We start from the raw sequence: 19,905 nt of genomic DNA on the forward strand, positions 1-19,905 counted from the left end.
GGTTGAGCGACATGAGACGACACAGAGAGGGACGAAGGAAGTTCAGTAGGTTTGCTCTTGTCACATTTCTTTCTTTTTTTGTTTGGGGAAAGGTGGGAGAAGTGGGTGGTGACATTTGGCTTTTTACTTTTTGTTGGTGATTACGTTTAATATTCTTAAAGATAGGGAAAAATTTTAAAAAAGATAAAAATAAAAGATATTTACATATTTTTTTAAAAAATTACACTGGACTGTTATGAAGAATTAATTACTAATGATTAAAAAGACTTTTAATATTTGAATGGTTTAGAAGCACTTATTTTTTTAATATTTATGACAATTAAAAAGAAGAACTAAATCTTCAAAAAAATATGTCGTGAATTATTTTTTTATTTATTTCTGAGTTTTTTATATTAATAAATTTTATTTATCCTAAAGTTTAAGTAATTTTCACATTTTTTTCAACTTTTTTTTCTATTGTTAATGAGCATAAAAGATGTCGAAAAATCACAAAAAGCTAACAAAAAAACAATAAATAAATAAATAATTGATCAAAATTTTACGTGACATAAAAATCATTAACATACAAATTATGAAAATTAGATAAAAAATAATTACGAATATATTTATTTTTTTATAAAATATTTGGTCCTTCTTAAATATGATACATGTTAAAAGAAAAATTGATTATTGTTAATAATTTTGGTATTAAAAGTCTTTTTAATAGGACTTAATTAATGATCTTGAGTTCAAGTAATAAAAAAATGACCTTTTCTATTTTCAACTTCTCCTCTCTTTTTAATTAAATATTTTTTTTTATATAATCTTGTAGTAGAATAAGATTAAGATATTTTTATAAAATTTTAATCAACTCAAAGAAAATTAGAACCAACTAATATTCACCATAATTATAGTTTGAAAAAAGTAATACTTACTTTTTAATGATTCGAATGAAATCTATAGACCACAATGAAAAGTATTTTAGTTAAAAATTATTACTCAAATCACCAACAATCAAATCTTTCTTCACTTTTGAACAGATATTCTTGTGTTCATGTGAAACTTTCCTTACAAACTCAAACGTGGCTCAACCTTGAACCGATACCAAACGACTGTGTAAGAATATATAAATCATGTTAAATAACCATCAAGAAAATTACCTGCGAGTCCTGCACAGGCAGAAGAGAACCCTATCACAGGTGGTGCCTGAATTGCAGAGAGGTCTATGTCAGTACCATGTTATCAACTTCTAACCAGAGTATGAAAGCAAAGGTACAATCCTAGGAATCTTTCTCCACCACATAAGTAAAAGCAGAATGACACTTCAATACCTATGAAAAGTGATTTTCATATAATCCAATGTGCAAATGATCGGAGATAAAAATAATAATAACCACACTGTAAAATATATCATGCTGCAAACCGAATGAACACTTACAAATTGCAAAATCACACTAAGAGGATATGGATCCAGCAAGAGCATAATTTTCACACGGTCGGAGTTCGCTGTTAATTAAAATGCATGAAGATCTTCCTGGGAATGCAACCAACATTATCTACATTCAAACAGGACCGTTCCAAATTAGAAATCATAATAATGGACAAGATTGTGTAGACAGTACGCAGCATCATTAGAGACTCTGAAAACTAAAATAAAAATGTCTCAACAGAAATGTTTCAGAGGTGGTGAGTCAGGAAGCAACTTTTAGAAAGGCTAACTACAGAAAATAACAAAAGCTTAACCATCCTAACACGTTATCCTGTCCCCTCTGGTCTGTGAATATCAAACACCTACCTAATACAAAGACTTACTCATTGACAAAAGCATTATGTATGCAGTAGTCAAGAAAAGAATGAACTGAAACTGACAATAAGTTCTTCTATTTAAAGGTTGATTTATGATTCTCTTGCTAATTAAAAAGAATGATCAAAGTCAACTTACTTGCACTTAAAGTGGCAACGTGATTCTATAGCTCAAGGGGAGGAAGCAAGAGCAGCTAGGTCAGCCATTGTTCTATTGATGCCTAAGGAAATTTTGTAGGGCACCTCCTAACCGTACAAAGGCACAAAAATTATGCAAGAATAGTTTAAAATTTATGAGATCATAGTTGTACATATTATCAAAATAGAATAAAAGAAAGTTTTGAAAAAAGATCATACAACAAGAATTAAAAGAAGAGAAAGAAAAAAAAAAGAAATAGAAAATTAACAAATTACAGAATTGAAATTGACCTAAAATTCACAATCAGGAAAGGAAGAAAAGAAGTTCCATGATTGGAGATTAAATCAAGCCTTGTATATTCAATATCACAGTAAGCACAACAAAAATACCATAGGCACTCCCTCATGAATGCAACATATCATTTTGCAACGATTCAAAAATCAATTAGAGTTACTTGGTAAATTTCAACTTGTAACATTGAAAAGGTGAAAAATATACTTCTTTACTCTATGTCCAAAACATATGAATAACCAAGCATATGTAAAGCTAAATCATTTAATCAAGCAGACCTTTCTATTCTTCCCTAATTTGAAATTCCAGTGCATACTCGGTAACAACGTTTTGCTTTTGGGAAAAATGCTCACATAAGTTCATCAAGGTAGCGTAGAATCTCCTGAAAATCACTTATTTCCCCACTGGCACCAAGAAGTGAATGTTTTCCAATAGGCTTCAAACGTTCAAGGCTCTTGTACCGCAGAATAGATCCATATGAGCCTATCATTGACATAAGTCTAAAGTGAGAGCAATGAATACTTTGCAGACAATTAGAAGAAAAATACTATATTAAAAAGCAAATATGTCCAGAATTTATTGTCAAAGCAGTTTCTAATTTCCTTAAGATTCTAAGTATTGAGGGAATTTCGGAATGGAGATAAAGGCCAATTGAATACTATAGTGAAAATTCAAGGGATCAAGACCAAAATGTAGCACTAGAAAAGGCAAACAAGAAAGTATTCAGAATTAAAAAGAAGGCACAGCTAATTTCAAATAAAGTATTAAAATTGAAATTCAAAGATCTCAAAGATTGTCCAAAACAAACAATAATTCTAAATCTACTATAATATTAGGAAGGAAAAAAAAATTTAAACTTATTTTATTAAATATTTATTCAAATAAACTTATTTTTGACTGTTTTAGGAAATTTTTTTTGTTATCAAAATATCTGGGTTGAATCTATATACCTTGGTGATGTTGGAAATCGACTGTCCTAAGTGAAAAGGGGCTTTCATTCATATGCTTCATGCTATTTTTGTCAGAGACAATGTCCTTGGATACTCCCGATCAAGTTCCACCGTCCGGAGAGGTATAATCATAGTAGTCGCCGGATAAGGCCTCATCCAATAAATTTGATAGTTAAAAAGAACTAAATATTGAGAAAAATATATCATAATATAACTTTTTTATTCATTTCAGAGTTTTTGATATCAATAAATTTGATTTCCCCCAAAGTTTAAGTAATTTGCACAGTTTTTTTCATTTTTATTTTCTATTGTTAAATCAGAAACAAAAAAAGATGGAAAATAACAGAAAATAAAAAAATAATTAATCTCAATTGATCACATACCAGCGTAAATGAAAACACCCCTTTAACAACCAAATTTATCAAGATCATTCCCATCCTCTAGCAGTACTTGAACTATTCTGCAATCCAAATTGGGAGTGACCTATTTATCATGTATTAAATCATAATAAGAACTTAGAAGATATACTAACATAGCTTTAATTAATGTTAATGATGAATTCGTACAAACTAATAAGCGTAAAATTGATTCTAAAAACACATAATTAACTAACAATCAGAAGAAAAAAAAGCATCAATCCAAAAGGTAACAAACCAACAAATCAAGCCATCCAAATTCAAACACAGTGCCCTTTGGATTTTGGAATAGTTCCAACACAAATCTCAATCGATCACATACCAGTGTAAATGAAAACACACATTTAACTACCAAATTTATCAAGATTGACCCAGATAAAAATAAAATAAAAGCTACAAACTTTTATCAATCATGCAGAAGAGTTCAGCTGAAATTCCAAGAGAGCTGAAAAACAAAGTAAAAGCCAGTGTAAATGAAAACACCCCTTTAAGTATCAAATTTATCAAGATTGACCTAGATAAAAACAAAATAAAAGCTACAAACTTTTATCAATCATGCAGAAGAGTTCAACTGAAACTCCAACAGAGCTGAAAAATAAAGTAAAACCTACACCCAAAAAAAGATAAATTTAAGACCAACCCACACTAATTCAAAATCAACTAATAACTTTTTTTCTCATCGATAATTTTCTTTTCAACCTGACACAGAATGAACATAAAAAATGGTATACCTATTTCAAATTCGTCGCTTTTAAAGATAGTAGAGCTCCCAATAACCAGAGGTGTCGGGTACCACTGGATGCTAAAGACCCCGTAAATCAGGAGTACTCACACACATTCTTATGGTATCAAATTATCCATCCATGTTAGAGCAATAATTCTAGAATAGCTAATCCCTAATATAATTAGGATAAACAATCTCACTTCGTAAACTCAATTATACTTCTTTATTATCGTGATAAGTTGATAACAAATAACAAATTGCAGAGTGAACAACGACAATTCATAATGATACCTAATTGCTCAAGAAAGATTTAAACATAATAGGAAATGTTAACAACGCTTTTCACTTCCTCTACTAAGTAAATAGATATTTTTCTGGTTAAATTTGGAATTATACGAAGAGAGGGACTGATCGAGATCGCCAGCGTGCTTGGCAGAGCTACAATCGGAGAATCGAGAGGCGATGTCCTCAAACTTGGCTTTGCCAGAAACGATGTCATCACAGAAGGCCTTTAGCTGAGAGACGGCGCTGTCTCTGGTGGTGTTTTTGATGACCTGTCCTTCTGGATCCTTCCACGACGCCTTGCGTCTCGAACCTTGGTGCTTCACCAGTATGTCCGATGCCCTAACCTCACCTCCATCACCACCGTGCCTATTGCTAGACGATGACATCTTCTTTGTCTTCTTCAAATGCTACTTATGTTTCTCCTTCTGCTCCGCCGGCACCACCGGATACTTCTTCCTCTTCCGATCAGACTCTATCTTCGCCGGAATTCCAGAGAGAGTGAGAAGAGATGTCTGAGTGAGAGGGCTCCGAATTAGAATCGGCTTCACGAAAAGGATAGTAGTGAGGAAGAGATAATGTGTTCCCAATGGAACATGCTTGTTCCCCAATCAGAATCGTTCCAACTCCATCGTGCGGTCCACATCTATTAATCTAATGGATCCAGTATGCTAGAAATTTTTAAGTTTTCTTTACCAAAACATGTCTACCTCTAGACTCTTAAAGTATTAAGATAGAAAATTAATAATGTTAAATACATCGATAAACTAATAAAAGCAACTAAGTATTTGTTTAGGCATGATTAAATCGATAAAAAAATTTATTAAAAAAATATCTTTTTATTTTTTAGTGTATTTAGTAAATTTCTAATAATAAAAATAAAAGTATTAAAAAAATAGAAAATATCTTTTTTGAGAAGCTATAATTTATATTTTTAAATTTTGTTTTTAAAAAAAGATATTTTTCACATGATAAATAAACAAAAGAGTACTTTTAACTTATTTGACTTAAAAATATCTTTTTATATGAGATATTTAAATATAAAATTATAACATAGTTGAAAAAAATTACATTTTTTTAATGATCTTGGGGTTCATTATTTAAATGATTCGATACATTTTAATAAGTTGTAAGAAAAAAAATATATACCAAACAAAGCACATGTCTATATATAATAACCATGCTTTATTCAAAAACACAGAGAAACATACTCACACATAGAAATTTAAGTATACGAAAGAGAACAATAAGTTTCATAAACATCACAACTCTGGAAATCAGTTCATATTACATACCAAAATAGATCTGTTGACAACATACTTTACCAATTTTCCAACTACTTAACACAACTATGCAAACTTCTGACAATTCTTTACAGACTTGGAATTATATTATATATATATATATATATATATATATATATATATATATATATATATTGTAATGAAACTAATGATTAGCCACTACACTCATCCATCCTTTCAACAGCCTCGATAGTATTTTCACATTGTCCAAAGGCACTCCGAAGCTCTTCCCTAATAGTGAGAGACTGATGATTCCCAAATAAATTGGAACCTTGTGGGGACGAAATTCTTGCATGAAAATCATGGTTAACCGTCTACAGAGAACACAACAAAATATAAGAATAAGGAATGTAGAAGCCAAAAAAAATGAGATGAGAAAGAAATTAGGTATGATCAAACTTTAAAGACTAATAAAACAAATATTAAACAAATAAAGAAAGAAAATTTAAGCGATATACATGTATGCATAGATGTATTACTATTTACATAGTTTACTAAGAGATAAAGAATCAAAGTCTATTAGGTCAAGAAATACCCAACAATTCCAGTTGAGAATAGAAATCGATGAAGCCTGACCCACTGGAGGATTTGAGCTCGACGAACATTGAATGCTTGCATTGGACTGAAACTGAACAGGATTCTTAAATTCAAAAGGAAAATGAGGAACAAAGGGATCCAGATCAAATTTCTAAATCGAACAAGAGAGGAATAGCATCAGTAACCCTTAACACATGACACATGGAAAACACAAAACAATATAAGCCAATTCAGGTTGACCTGATTAGAAACAAAGTGGACTAACTCAACATCAGATTCACAAAATAATCTTATCACCTGCTGTTGATTATCATGGGTGGAGTCCTCCAAAAACTTTACGATATCAATATCATCACATATTGCACGAACAATGTGAAGAGATGTATTCAATTTATATCCAACGGGTCTAGTATCCACTATGAAGACAATCTTCTTGTTCATTAACTGAGAAATGATGCTATTCAGAATAGTGTAATCATCCGTTGACTAAGAAAAAAAGAAAGAAAAGGTCCATTTGTAAAATTCACATACCTGAACCGTAAATACTAAATAGAAAAGAAGGACAATTAAATGAAATTTAAACCAAAATGATTACCTGGGGGGAATTTCTTTCGTCTATCAAAAAGTCTGAACAACTCTTTTTGAGTATTTGCATCACCTCATCATCCTGAAGTATGAAAATATTGCTACCATTTGAATGGAAAACAATAATTTTGATGCGATACCTAAATAAAGTAAACAAAAGAATGATATACACTGAGAAACATGTGCAGAAGATGCAATAAAGGAAATAGAAAATTGATACCAACAACTCTGGGAGATAAAATAGATACCTTCGTATGGCATCAATACACTCAACTCTACATAGATAACAATAAAACACATTCCCAACATGACAAACGGCTGCATTACACAAACAGCAGTAGTACCACCATTTTTGGTGTTTCAACACATCAATAATCTCACCGATCAAAAAACAAATCTGATCCTGTAGACAAACAGTAATTCGTATATTATCATACTTGTTTTTATCATACTACACATGCTAAAACACAGTTGACATGGTTGAAAACATAAACATAAATACTAACATTTTTTAATGTGGAAGCATATATTTTAGCACAAAGAATGTCAGCAAGCATCTCTTTAATGGTATGCACTTGTATTGGAACACCAGAGATGACTTGGTTGTCATCATTTCCAAGCTGTCCATACTGAGAGAAGTCTTCAAATATTGGACTAAAGGCTGAATCAGAACTAACATCCTTAAAATTTGAAAGGAAAACATGAATTATAAAACGGAACTAACTTTTTAAAGTATGAGGCAAAATCATGTTGGCATGTAAAGGACATCATTTAAAATAATAGCCTAAGAATTAGAAACTACGGATCAACAAAGTAGATCTAAAAATGATTCCTCCACTTCATATATAACATAAAGAAAGAGTTCTCACCTTGATGAACTGATCAACCTGAAGTTTGTTGAAAAAACGTGCATCACTAATGACATTGATGACTTTAAAGGTACCGCAATAACCAGGAGTGTTAATCCTCTTTGCTTGAACTTTGAAAACAATCTCTTTCCCAATGAGTTGATGAAAAAACTGTGGACATTATTGGTGCTCAATTTTCTGTCATAGATATTGAAAAGTGATCACTAATTAATGGACGAAATTGAAGAATAAGAAATAATTATTGATAGAGTATACAACAATAAAATTTAAGAGCATAAACCATACATCCATTTCATCTTCTAACAACAAAAATACATCAGAACACATTCTCCCTAATAGCTTAGTGGCTGCACTGTCTAATAAGACAAACATTCCACAAGAAATCCTGTCTTCAACAAGTATCTTAATCCTGTAACTATAACCAAGAAAGTAAATATCAGATTTATCTATTTGTCAGTCTCACAAGAGGCTGATACATGAAGCTTACTTATATTATTGAATCAAAACAGATGAAAGAAAATTTCTAAATCATAATCTGGATTTACCTGATCATAAAATGCTGGACCTCTCTGCTGCACAGCTGACAATGAAACACATTATCATCACCTATAATTGGATGACCACAAACACAAGAAAAGACCCACCACTCTGGATCTTCAACAATCTCTTTAATTTTTCCAACCACAAAGAATTGTCCATCCTATTAAAACAAAAAATTTATGAATTGAATGGACAAAGCATGTCTACAATATGCAAAAATCAATTAACATCAGTACTTCTTACATAACACTAAAAGATGTTAAAAAACTAATAGTACACACCTCATTGTTTCCCTTAAGATTAGCAATAGTCCGTATTAGCTTCCAATCAAAAGATTCATCATTAATTAAGATACTAAATCCCCAATCTCATTACTATGGAGTCTACTGAAATGGTGGCTTGCAATATGGTATCTATGAAAAAAAGAAAATTAATATTAGGATAAAAGAATTTCAGGAAGACAGCTATATATATATATATATATAGAGAGAGAGAGAGAAAGAAAAAGAGAGAGAGAGAGTGAGTGAGTGAGTGAGTGAGTGAGTGAGTGAGTGAGCAATAGAAAGAGAGAGAGAGAGAGAGAGAGAGAGAGAGAGAGAGAGAGTGAGTGAGTGAGTGATAGAGAGAGGCAGAAATTTTTAGTTCAGAGAGACAAAATTTAAGGAGAATTGAATCCAACTAACTGATTCAGAAAATTCACAGTTTTCTGCATATCAGGGTTGATTGAAACCCGAGAAATATTGATCACATTTTGGAGACTGACTTTATCTACAAATCACAGAAGACAATAAGAAGAAATTAATTCATAAAGAAAAAATTCATTGGTAAACAAAAATATATAAACAAATCAAACTGAGACATGTGTGCAACATGGACAACTTTTCACCTCCATTGACTTTGATCTTGAAAGATTGCAGAATAAAAACGGGTGGTCTCTGATACCTTTTCAAACTATTGATGTCTATAAGAGCAGAACAGTCACCAACAAGATTGCAGGGGATTTTCTTCCTGGGTAATGATTATAAGAAAGGAGCGACAACAATAGAATAATTCAACAGCAATAAAAAAACATGAAAAACAGGCATAACATAATTTAAAAAAAGGATGAAAAACAGAAAGGCAATGGATACCCATCAGCAAAACCTTCAAGGATGATAACTTTCAATATCTTTCCATTACACTCAACATCCGTTTTCCTTTTCAATCCGCACAGGACCCCAACAAAATCTGTTTAGTAAAATTATAGCAGAAAAGATTAAACCGTCAAATACAATACCACGAGACATTTCCTTGAGTTGTTATTAATCTCAATTTAAAGCACCTTTATACCGGGTCAAATTTGAAAAAGTAAAACTTACCTATTAAGTACTCATAATCAGTGCGCTTTTGAAGAATCTCGTCCATAGAAGTTAGACTTAAACCAGGATTACGTATGACTCTACTTGCAGCTGCAACAACAGAGGTACTACACTTGAAAAGGATGCAGAACCGATGTCTTGTAACCCTGACCAATCCACCATTAGGTATCACTTTGAAGTCAGAAATAATGAATACATCTTCTTCTTTTAACTGATGAATAAAAGTTGTGATAAAATTATCCTCAACAGTTGCTTGGACCTTGTGGTGCTGAAAATTAAAAAAGAGAAAAAAAATCATCTGAGCATTTCTAAATACACTACAAGAAAAACACCCATTCAAGTACACTTGAAAAGTGTAACCAAAAGTGAAAAAAAATGATGCCTTAGGCTACGGCTACGCTTTTTGGGCTACGTCTACGCTTTTTGAAGTGATTCCTATTCGGCCGTTGCCTATTCTCAAAGGCTACGCTTTTCTGCACCAAGGGCTACGCTTTTGGCGTTTGGGAATAGGGTACGCTTTTCAAGTGATGCTGTCCAGGACCAAAGGCTACGCTTTTCAGCTTCCAATTTTGCCAGAATAGACTACGCTTTTCAACGCTACTGCATCACCAGTAAAGCGTAGCCACATTGTATACCATAGCTACTTTTTATAAGTGTAGCCTTAGGTCCCTCATTTTTTTTGGGTATACTATAGCTACTGTGTATATAAGTGTAGCCTTAGGTTTTATTTTTTTTTCTATATATATATATCTAATAATTATTAATACAACATAATAGTTAATAATATGATTACATTTATAATAATTCTGTATTTTTATTTAAATGAGTTGAATATTATAAAATAAAAATAAATACATAATTATACTTATAATACACTTATAATAATTATAATTATAAATGCCTGGTAAGAGAAGTGGTGAATTACTACAAAGTTACGAGCTTCAAGAAATTCAAAGAAATAATACACTTATAATAAATTGCAAATCAGTATGTTCTTCTATTATCATTGAAATATCATCATGTTAAGGACATTTTTGTGTGTGTGTGTGTGGGGGGGGGGGACTATAAGCCAACTTGTTCAACTGTTGAGTTACTAACTTCAATCAGCTCTTGGTCAGGGCTCCTCGCCAATAAAGACACTTCCAGTCTTGCATCATTGTTGTCAGCTAGTTCAGCTTCAAAATCTGCATCAAATGCAACTGACAGAGGTGATTTCAAATTCAGAATGATATATTGAAATTGATATTATAAAGCAAAAGATAGATAGCCAGGTAAATCAATTATACAGCAAAATAATTAAGTTTTGTACCTGAACCATAGAGAGACAGCAGCTTTAGCTCCTTTAGGTAAAAATTTATAATCCTAGGATTTAAGAGCCACAAACCTGTTAAGTGCAATGCAGCCAGACGAATTGTACGAGGACTCTTTGTTCCTTCCTCAAGAAGATTTTGAACAAACTGTTTGCCAAGCATTAAAACTAATAGTCACTAGTTTCATGAAATAACATAGCAGAAGATCAGAAAGCTTGTTGAAGAGAATACAAACCCATTTCAGGGGTCCAGGTGCATTGCCTATTTGGTGCATTATTTCATCATTAAAAAACACAGGATGCAAAACAGATGACAAAAGAGCATCAATGGAAGAAAGTCTTCTCTTGTTGCAGCTTATATGCAGTATCCAAGAGGAACGGAACAAATTCCATATCAACTGATAAAAGATAGAAAGTCATTAGATCAGTGAACACTGCTTGTGAGATGCAGAGAAAATAAGCTCCCAATAAAAATACATGTCACTCCAATAAGCCATTATGAAGCAGAAATTGTGTGCTTTCATGCCGGTTAAAAAACAAAACAAAACCAAGTTCAAAGTAATGCAATGAAACACAACATGTCACATTTATCAGCCACATATATGCAAGGCCCTATGGGCAATCAAGCATATATGCAAGGATTGTAAGGAATTCCACATTTGGCATGGTGATTGTTAATTAACTTATATTTCAATGCAAGCTGATGTTCTTATCATTCAATATCAATGTTCAATATTTTACTAAGACGGCATCAGATTACATGGCTACACACATTGGCCATCTAAGATAAAAACCAGGGGATATGCCATCAATATAATATAAACAACATGAGTGTCATGCTCATGCATCCTTCATGCCATCAATGACATGCTCATGCATCATTCATGCCTTCAATTTCAAGCCAAAAGACTTTTGCATGAGGAGTCTATGCGAGATATGCATCTGCTTAGGCTTTAAGAAAAGTCAGTTCTTGATATCCTTGAAATCCTCACACAAGCTAAGACTTTGAGTTTCATGAGATCCCAAACCACGCAAATGAAAAGGCGGTGTGAAAAAAGGGGAAAACAGTGGGAAAAAACACAAAAACAGAAAGAGAAAAACAAAAAACACAATAACTGAAAATCTCACAAACCAGTCGTGGCTATCGTCGGGGAAAATCTTACAGCAGAAATAAAAAATGGTAATAACAACAAGGTGGTCTACAAGACTTGCAAGCGAAAAGCCAAAAACATCGACATACAATCCACTTTGGTTACATATAATGCACACAAACAATCATATATACAACAGGCTTAGTTGGACCAAATAAATACAAAACAGAAGAATCTATTGCCAATATCTGACCTGCGAAAGTGTCGTGCAGTTACGATCAGCAGTGGCAATGATTAGCAGCTGACATGTTTACGTGAATAAGTGTGAGTATCAAAATTGTTTAAGGTGGGAGTTAATGTCAAAAATAAAAACCAGACAAATTGATAAACATAAGGACACTATTCTATTCTTTATCAGAAGGTAAGATAAACATAAAAAATCACTAATCTAACAATACTCACTAATATGTTAAACCCATATTTCACAAATGGATGCAGGTCCACCAGATGAGTAAGAATTGACTGTGAGAGAGAGTAATCCAGCCGGCGAATGAGTAGCGGAAGGTGGATCAGATTGGAGAAAAGATTCAGGAGAAGATAGAGGGATAATGAATGGCATTACAATGGTGGTTGAAGGATTTGGTGCCGCAGTAGCAGCTAGACCTGCTGGTGCAACAGGTTCAGGAACAAGGACAGCATGACCAACCCGCTTGTTGCTTTTATGAGTAGATCCAAAACACCAATATAGGCTCTACCAGCTTCCCCAATCTGCAGTTAGTGAAGAAACAATTCTAAATCAAATGTAGAAGCAGGACCAAAACATTAACATGAAACAATACAAACTAACTAACCAATCAAGGAAACCAAGATATAGAAATTGGCGTAAATCCTCACCTGAAGGAGTTCAGTAATGCTCCTCTGCCTACTCCCAAGTCCCAATCCAATCAGGCCATTGCCACCACCTCCGCTGCCCCACTCCACTGCACCATTCCTCTGCTAAATTACAGTCTCCTCCTTCCCCTCAAACCCACCAGGTTGCACTGAGAATAAGGACCAATCATTTTGCATAAACATTTGCAGGTGAATAGTAAGTTAAAAATTAAAATTTTTACAATTAACCAAAATTTCAGTTTTAAAATTATTTTTTAACCAAAAGGGTACCAAAAATTTTCAATCAATCCTACTTGAAAGACATAAGATTCTGCAAAACCACTATTTTTCAAACACAACATAATGATCAGAGAAAATAAAGCTGTATACTTACATTTTTCAGCGAGAGCTTGTTGGGCAGTCCCTTGCAAAAGCCCAAAATACCCACAGTTGTTACAGCTTCCACCACCGCCTCCGCCGTTGTACCTACCACCACAGCTGTAGCAAGCACCATCATCACCGCCTCCTCCTCCTCTGTATCCACCACCACGTGCAATAACCGCAACCACCACTACCATAGCTCTTGAATGGCTCTCACAAAAAGCTTTCCCTACAAAAATTTAAATTCAAAATAAGCATGATTACAAGAAAGGCATCAAGCTGATATCCATTTACATAGAATCAGCTTCATAATTCACAATGCATTACAATTTCTAAGAGTGCATCAAAACCGAAGTTCATATTCTTTCTACAAAAGCACCGCAAATAGAAGTCTTTTATGGAAAATAGCACAACTGATGAGCGGATAATTTATACGCTTTTTGGCATTGTTTTTAGTATGTTTTTAGTAGGATCTAGTTACTTTTAGGGATGTTTTCATTAGTTTTTATGTTAAATTCACATTTCTGGACTTTACTATGAGTTTGTGTATTTTTCTATGATTTCAGGTATTTTCTGGCTGAAATTGAGGGACTTGAGCAAAAATCAGATTCAAAGGTTGAAGAAGGACTGCTGATGCTGTTGGATTCTGACCTCCCTGCACTCAAAGTGAATTTTCTGGAGCTACAGAACTCGAAATGGCACGCTTCTACTTGCGTTGGAAAGTAGACATCCAGGGCTTTCCAGAAATATATAATAGTCCATACTTTGGCCAAGAATAGACGACGCAAACTGGCGTTCAACGCCAGATCTCTGCCCAATTCTGGCGTCCAGCGCCAGAAAAGGATCCAAAACCAGAGTTGAACGCCCAAACTGGCACAAATGCTGGCGTTCAACTCCAAGAAGGACCTCTACACGTGTAACACTCAAGCTCAGCCCAAGCACACACCAAGTGGGCCCCGGAAGTGGATTTATGCATCAATTACTTATTTCTGTAAACCCTAGTGACTAGTTTATTATAAATAGGACCTTTTACTATTGTATTAGACATCTTTGGACGCCTGGTTCTTAGATCAGGGGGGCTGGCCATTCGGCCATGCCTGGACCTTTCACTTATGTATTTTTAACGGTAGAGTTTCTACACTCCATAGATTAAGGTGTGGAGCTCTGCTGTTCCTCAAAGATTAATGCAAAGTACTACTGTTTTCTATTCAATTCATTTTATTTCGCTTCTAAGATATTCATTCGCACTTCAACCTGAATGTGATGAACGTGACAATCATCATCATTCCCCATGAACGCGTGCCTGACAACCACTTCCGTTCTACTTTCGATTGAATGAGTGTCTCTTAGATCTCTTAACCAGAATCTTCGTGGTATAAGCTAGATTGATGGCGGCATTCAAGAGAATCCGGAAAGTCTAAACCTTGTCTGTGGTATTCCGAGTAGGATTCAATGATTGAATGACTGTGACGAGCTTCAAACTCGCGATTGCTGGGCGTAGTGACAGACGCAAAAGGATAGTAAATCCTATTCCAGTATGATCGAGAATCGACAGATGAATAGCCGTGCTGTGACAGGGTGCGTTGACCATGTTCACTGAGAGCATAGGATGTAACCATTGACAAGGGTGATGCCTTCAGACGATTAGCCGTGCCGTGACAGGGCATTTGGATCATTTTCCCGAGAGAAGACCGAAAGTAGCCATTGACAATGGTGATGCATTACATAAAGCCAGCCATGGAAAGGAGTAAGACTGATTGGATGAAGATAGCAGGAAAGCAGAGGTTCAGAGGAAAGAAAGCATCTCTATTCGCTTATCTGAAATTCTCACCAATGATTTACATAAGTATTTCTATCCCTATTTTATTAGTTATTTTCGAAATCCCCATTACTATTTTATATCCGCCTGACTGAGATTTACAAGGTGACCATAGCTTGCTTCATACCAACAATCTCCGTGGGATTCGACCCTTACTCACGTAAGGTATTACTTGGACGACCCAGTGCACTTGTTGGTTAGTTGTGCGAAGTTGTGAACCATGGTATTGGCATCATGTTTTTGGCGCCATTACCAGGGAAAGAAAGAGCGATGAATTTTACATAATCAAAGTGTAATCACAATTTCTGCGCACCAAGTTTTTGGCGCCGTTGCCGGGGATTGTTCGAGTTTGGACAACTAACGGTTCATCTTGTTGCTCAGATTAGGTAAATTTTCTTTTTGTTTTCTTTTCAAAAATTTTTCAAAAATCTTTCAAAATTTCTCCTTTGTTTTCGAAAAATTTTTAAAATAAAAATGTTTTCAAAAATTTTATAATTTTATTCAGAATTTTTAAGAATGAATTCTAGTGTTTCATATAACATGTCTTAGCTTGACTGGCTATTAAGCCATGTCTAATTCCTAGTATTTTGATTGAGGACTATGAATTCATTGCTTCCTTTTTCCCAAATAATTTTCGAAAAAATACAAAAAAATTAGAAAATCATAAAAATCAAAAATATTTTTGTGTTTCTTGTTTGAGTCTTGAGTCATGTTATAAGTTTGGTGTCAATTGCATGTGCATCTTGCATTTTTTTTTCAAAAATTTCATGCATTCATGGTGTTCTTCATGATCTTCAAGTTGTTCTTGGTAAGTCTTCTTGTTTGATCTTTGCATTTGCATGTTTTGTGTCTTTTCTTGTTTTTTCATATGCATTCTTGAATTCTTAGTGCCTAAGCATTAAAGAATTCTAAGTTTGGTGTCTTGCATGTTTTCTTTGCATTAAAAATTTTTCAAAAATATGTTCTTGGTGTTCATCTTGACATTCAAAGTGTTTTTGGTGTTCATCTTGACATTCATAGCATTCTTACATGTATTCATTGTTTTGATCTAAAAATCTCATGCATTGCATCATTTTCATGTTTTTCTCTCTCATCATTCAAAATTCAAAAATCAAAAAAATATCTTTCCCTTTTTCTCTCATCAAATTCGAAAATTGAGTTGACTTTTTCAAAAATTTTTAAAAATCAAGTTGTTTCTTATGAGTCAAATCAAATTTTCAATTTGAAAATCTTATCTTTTTCAAAATCTTTTTCAAAAATCAAATCTTTTTCATTTTTCTTAGTTATTTTCGAAAATTTTAAAAATATTTTTCAAAAATATTTTTCTTATTTTTGTATCAAATTTTCGAAAATAACAATAACAATTAATGTTTTGATTCAAAAATTTCAAGTTTGTTACTTGCTTGTTAAGAAAGATTCAAACTTTAAATTCTAGAATCATATCTTGTGATTTCTTGTGAATCAAGTCATTAATTGTGATTTCAAAAATCAAATCTTTTTTTTAAAAATAATTTCAATCATATCTTTTCAAAAATATCTTCTTATCTTATCTTTTTCAAAAATTTGATTTTCAAAATATCTTCTCTAACTTCCTATCCTCTTATCTTTTCAAAAATTGATTTTCAAAACTTGTTTCAACTAACTAACTAACTTTTTGTTTGTTTCTTATCTTTTTCAAAACCACCTGACTAACTCTTTCTCTCTAATTTTTGAAAATATCTTCTCTCTTTTTCAAAAATTTCTTTTTAATTAACTAATTATTTTATTTTTTATTTGAATTTTCGAAAAACTACTAACCTTTTTCAAAAACTATTTTCGAAAATCATTAACCCTTTTTTTCAAAATAATTTTCGAAAATTATTCTCCCTTATCTCTTTCTATTTATTTATTCATCTACTAACACTTCATCTCACCCAAATTCGAACCCCCTCTTCCATCTGTGTTCGAATTTCTTCTTCTTCTTTTCTTCTACTCACACAGGGACCTCTATACTGTGGTAAAAAGGACCCCTATTATTATTATTTTTCTGTTCTCTCTTTTTCATATATGCAGGAGCAAGGACAAGAATATTCTTGTTGAAGCAGATCCAGAACCTGAAAGGACTCTGAAGAGAAAACTAAGAGAAGCTAAAATACAACAATCCAGAGATAATCTTTCAGAAATTTTCGAACAGGAAGAGGAGATGGCAGCCGAAAATAATAATAATGCAAGGAGAATGCTTGGTGACTTTACTGCACCTAATTCCAATTTACATGGAAAAAGCATCTCCATTCCTGCCATTGGAGCAAACAACTTTGAGCTGAAACCTCAGCTAGTTTCTTTGATGCAGCAGAACTGCAAGTTTCATGGACTTCCATCTGAAGATCCTTTTCAGTTCTTAACTGAATTCTTGTAGATATGTGATACTGTTAAGACTAATGGAGTAGATCCTGAAGTCTACAGGCTCATGCTTTTCCCTTTTGCTGTAAGAGACAGAGCTAAAGTGTGGTTGGACTCTCAACCCAGAGATAGCCTGAACTCTTGGGATAAGCTGGTCACTGCTTTCTTAGCCAAGTTCTTTCCTCCTCAAAAGCTTAGTAAACTTAGAGTGGACGTTCAGACCTTCAGACAGAAAGAAGGTGAATCCCTCTATGAAGCTTGGGAGAGATACAAAGGACTGACCAAAAAGTGTCCTACTGACATGCTTTCAGAATGGACCATCCTGGATATATTCTATGATGGTTTATCTGAGCTATCAAAGATGTCATTGGATACTTCTGCAGGTGGATCCATTCACCTAAAGAAAACGCCTGCAGAAGCTCAAGAACTCATTGACATGGTTGTTAATAACCAGTTCATGTACACTTCTGAGAGGAATCCTGTGAGTAATGGGACGCCTATGAAGAAGGGAGTTCTTGAAATTGATACTCTGAATGCCATATTGGCTCAGAACAAAATATTGACTCAGCAAGTCAATATGATTTCTCAGAGTCTGAATAGAATGCAAGTTGCATCCAACAGTACTCAAGAGGCTTCTTATGCAGAAGAAGCTTATGATCCTGAAAACCATGCAATAGCAGAGGTGAATTACTTAGGTGAACCTTATGGAAACACCTATAATCCATCATGGAGAAATCATCCAAATTTCTCATGGAAGGATCAAAAGCCTCAACAAGGCTTTAATAATGGTGGAAGAAACAGGTTTAGCAATAGCAAGCCTTTTCCATCATCCACTCAGCAACAGACAGAGAATTCTGAGCAGAATCCATCTAGCTTAGCAAACTTAGTCTCTGATCTATCTAAGGCTACTGTGAATTTCATGAATGAAACAAGGTCTTCCATTAGAAATTTGGAAGCACAAGTGGGCCAGCTGAGTAAAAGGATCACTGAAATCCCTCCTAGTACTCTCCCAATCAATACAGAAGAGAATCCAAAAGGAGAGTGCAAGGCCATTGACATAAGCACCATGGCCGAACCTGTGAGGAAAGGAGAGGACGTGAATCCCAAGGAGGAAGACCTCCTGGGACGTCCAGTGATCAATAAGGAGCTTCCCTCTGAGGAACCTAAGGAATCTGAGACTCATATAGAGACCATAGAGATTCCATTGAACCTCCTTATGCCATTCATGAGCCCTGATGAGTATTCCTCTTCTGAAGAGAATGAGGATGTTACTGAAGAGCAAGCTGCTAAGTTCCTTGGAGCAATCATGAAGCTAAATGCCAAATTATTTGGTATTGAGACTTGGGAAGATGAACCTCCCTTGTTCACCAATGAACTAAGTGATCTGGATCAACTGACATTGCCTCAGAAGAGACAGGATCCTGAAAAGTTCATAATACCTTGTACCATAGGCACCATGATCTTTAAGGCTCTGTGTGATCTTGGTTCAGGGATAAACCTCATGCCCCTCTCTGTAATAGAGAATCTGGGAATCTATGTGGTGCAAGCTGCTAAAATCTCATTAGAGATGGCAGATAATTCAAGAAAACAGGCTTATGGACAAGTAGAGGACGTGTTAGTAAAGGTTGAGGGCCTTTACATCCCTGCTGATTTCATAGTCCTGGATACTGGAAAGGAAGAGGATGAATCCATCATCCTAGGAAGACCTTTCCTAGCCACAGCAAGAGCTGTGATTGATGTGGACAGAGGAGAATTAATCCTTCAATTGAATGAGGACAACCTTATGTTTACAACTCAAGGATCTCTCTCTGCATCCATGGAGAGGAAGCAGACAAAGCTTATCTCAAAGCAGAGTCAACCAAAGCCCCCACAGTCAAACTCTAAGTTTGGTGTTGGGAGGCCACAACCAAACTCTAAGTTTGGTGTTGAACTCCCATATCCAAACTCTAAGTTTGGTGTTGGAGAGTCTCAACAATGCTCTGAACATCTGTGAGGCTCCATGAGAGCCCACTGTCAAGCTATTGACATTAAAGAAGCGCTTGTTGGGAGGCAACCCAATTTTTATTTATCTAACTATATTTTTCTTAGTTATATGTCTTTATAGGTTCATGATCATGTGGAGTCACAAAATAAATATAAAAATTGAAAACAGAATCAAAAACAGCAGAAGAAAAATCACACCCTGGAGGAAGCATCTGCCTGGCGTTCAACGCCAGAACAGAGCATGGTTCTGGCGCTGAACGCCCAAAATGGGCAGTATCTGGGCGCTGAACGCCCAA

At 34.2% G+C, this 19,905-nt stretch overlaps 1 non-coding gene across 1 annotated transcript; it reads right to left on the minus strand.

The window, feature by feature from the left end:
* Window positions 1-17,825: 17,825 nt before the first annotated feature.
* On the minus strand, window positions 17,826-17,933 carry LOC112738491 (small nucleolar RNA R71). The gene has a single exon (XR_003169449.1). It is a non-coding gene; the product is annotated as a small nucleolar RNA R71 (small nucleolar RNA).
* Window positions 17,934-19,905: the final 1,972 nt, after the last annotated feature.

This window comes from Arachis hypogaea, chromosome 13, assembly GCF_003086295.3.
Source record: "Arachis hypogaea cultivar Tifrunner chromosome 13, arahy.Tifrunner.gnm2.J5K5, whole genome shotgun sequence".
Taxonomy (NCBI): domain Eukaryota; kingdom Viridiplantae; phylum Streptophyta; class Magnoliopsida; order Fabales; family Fabaceae; genus Arachis; species Arachis hypogaea.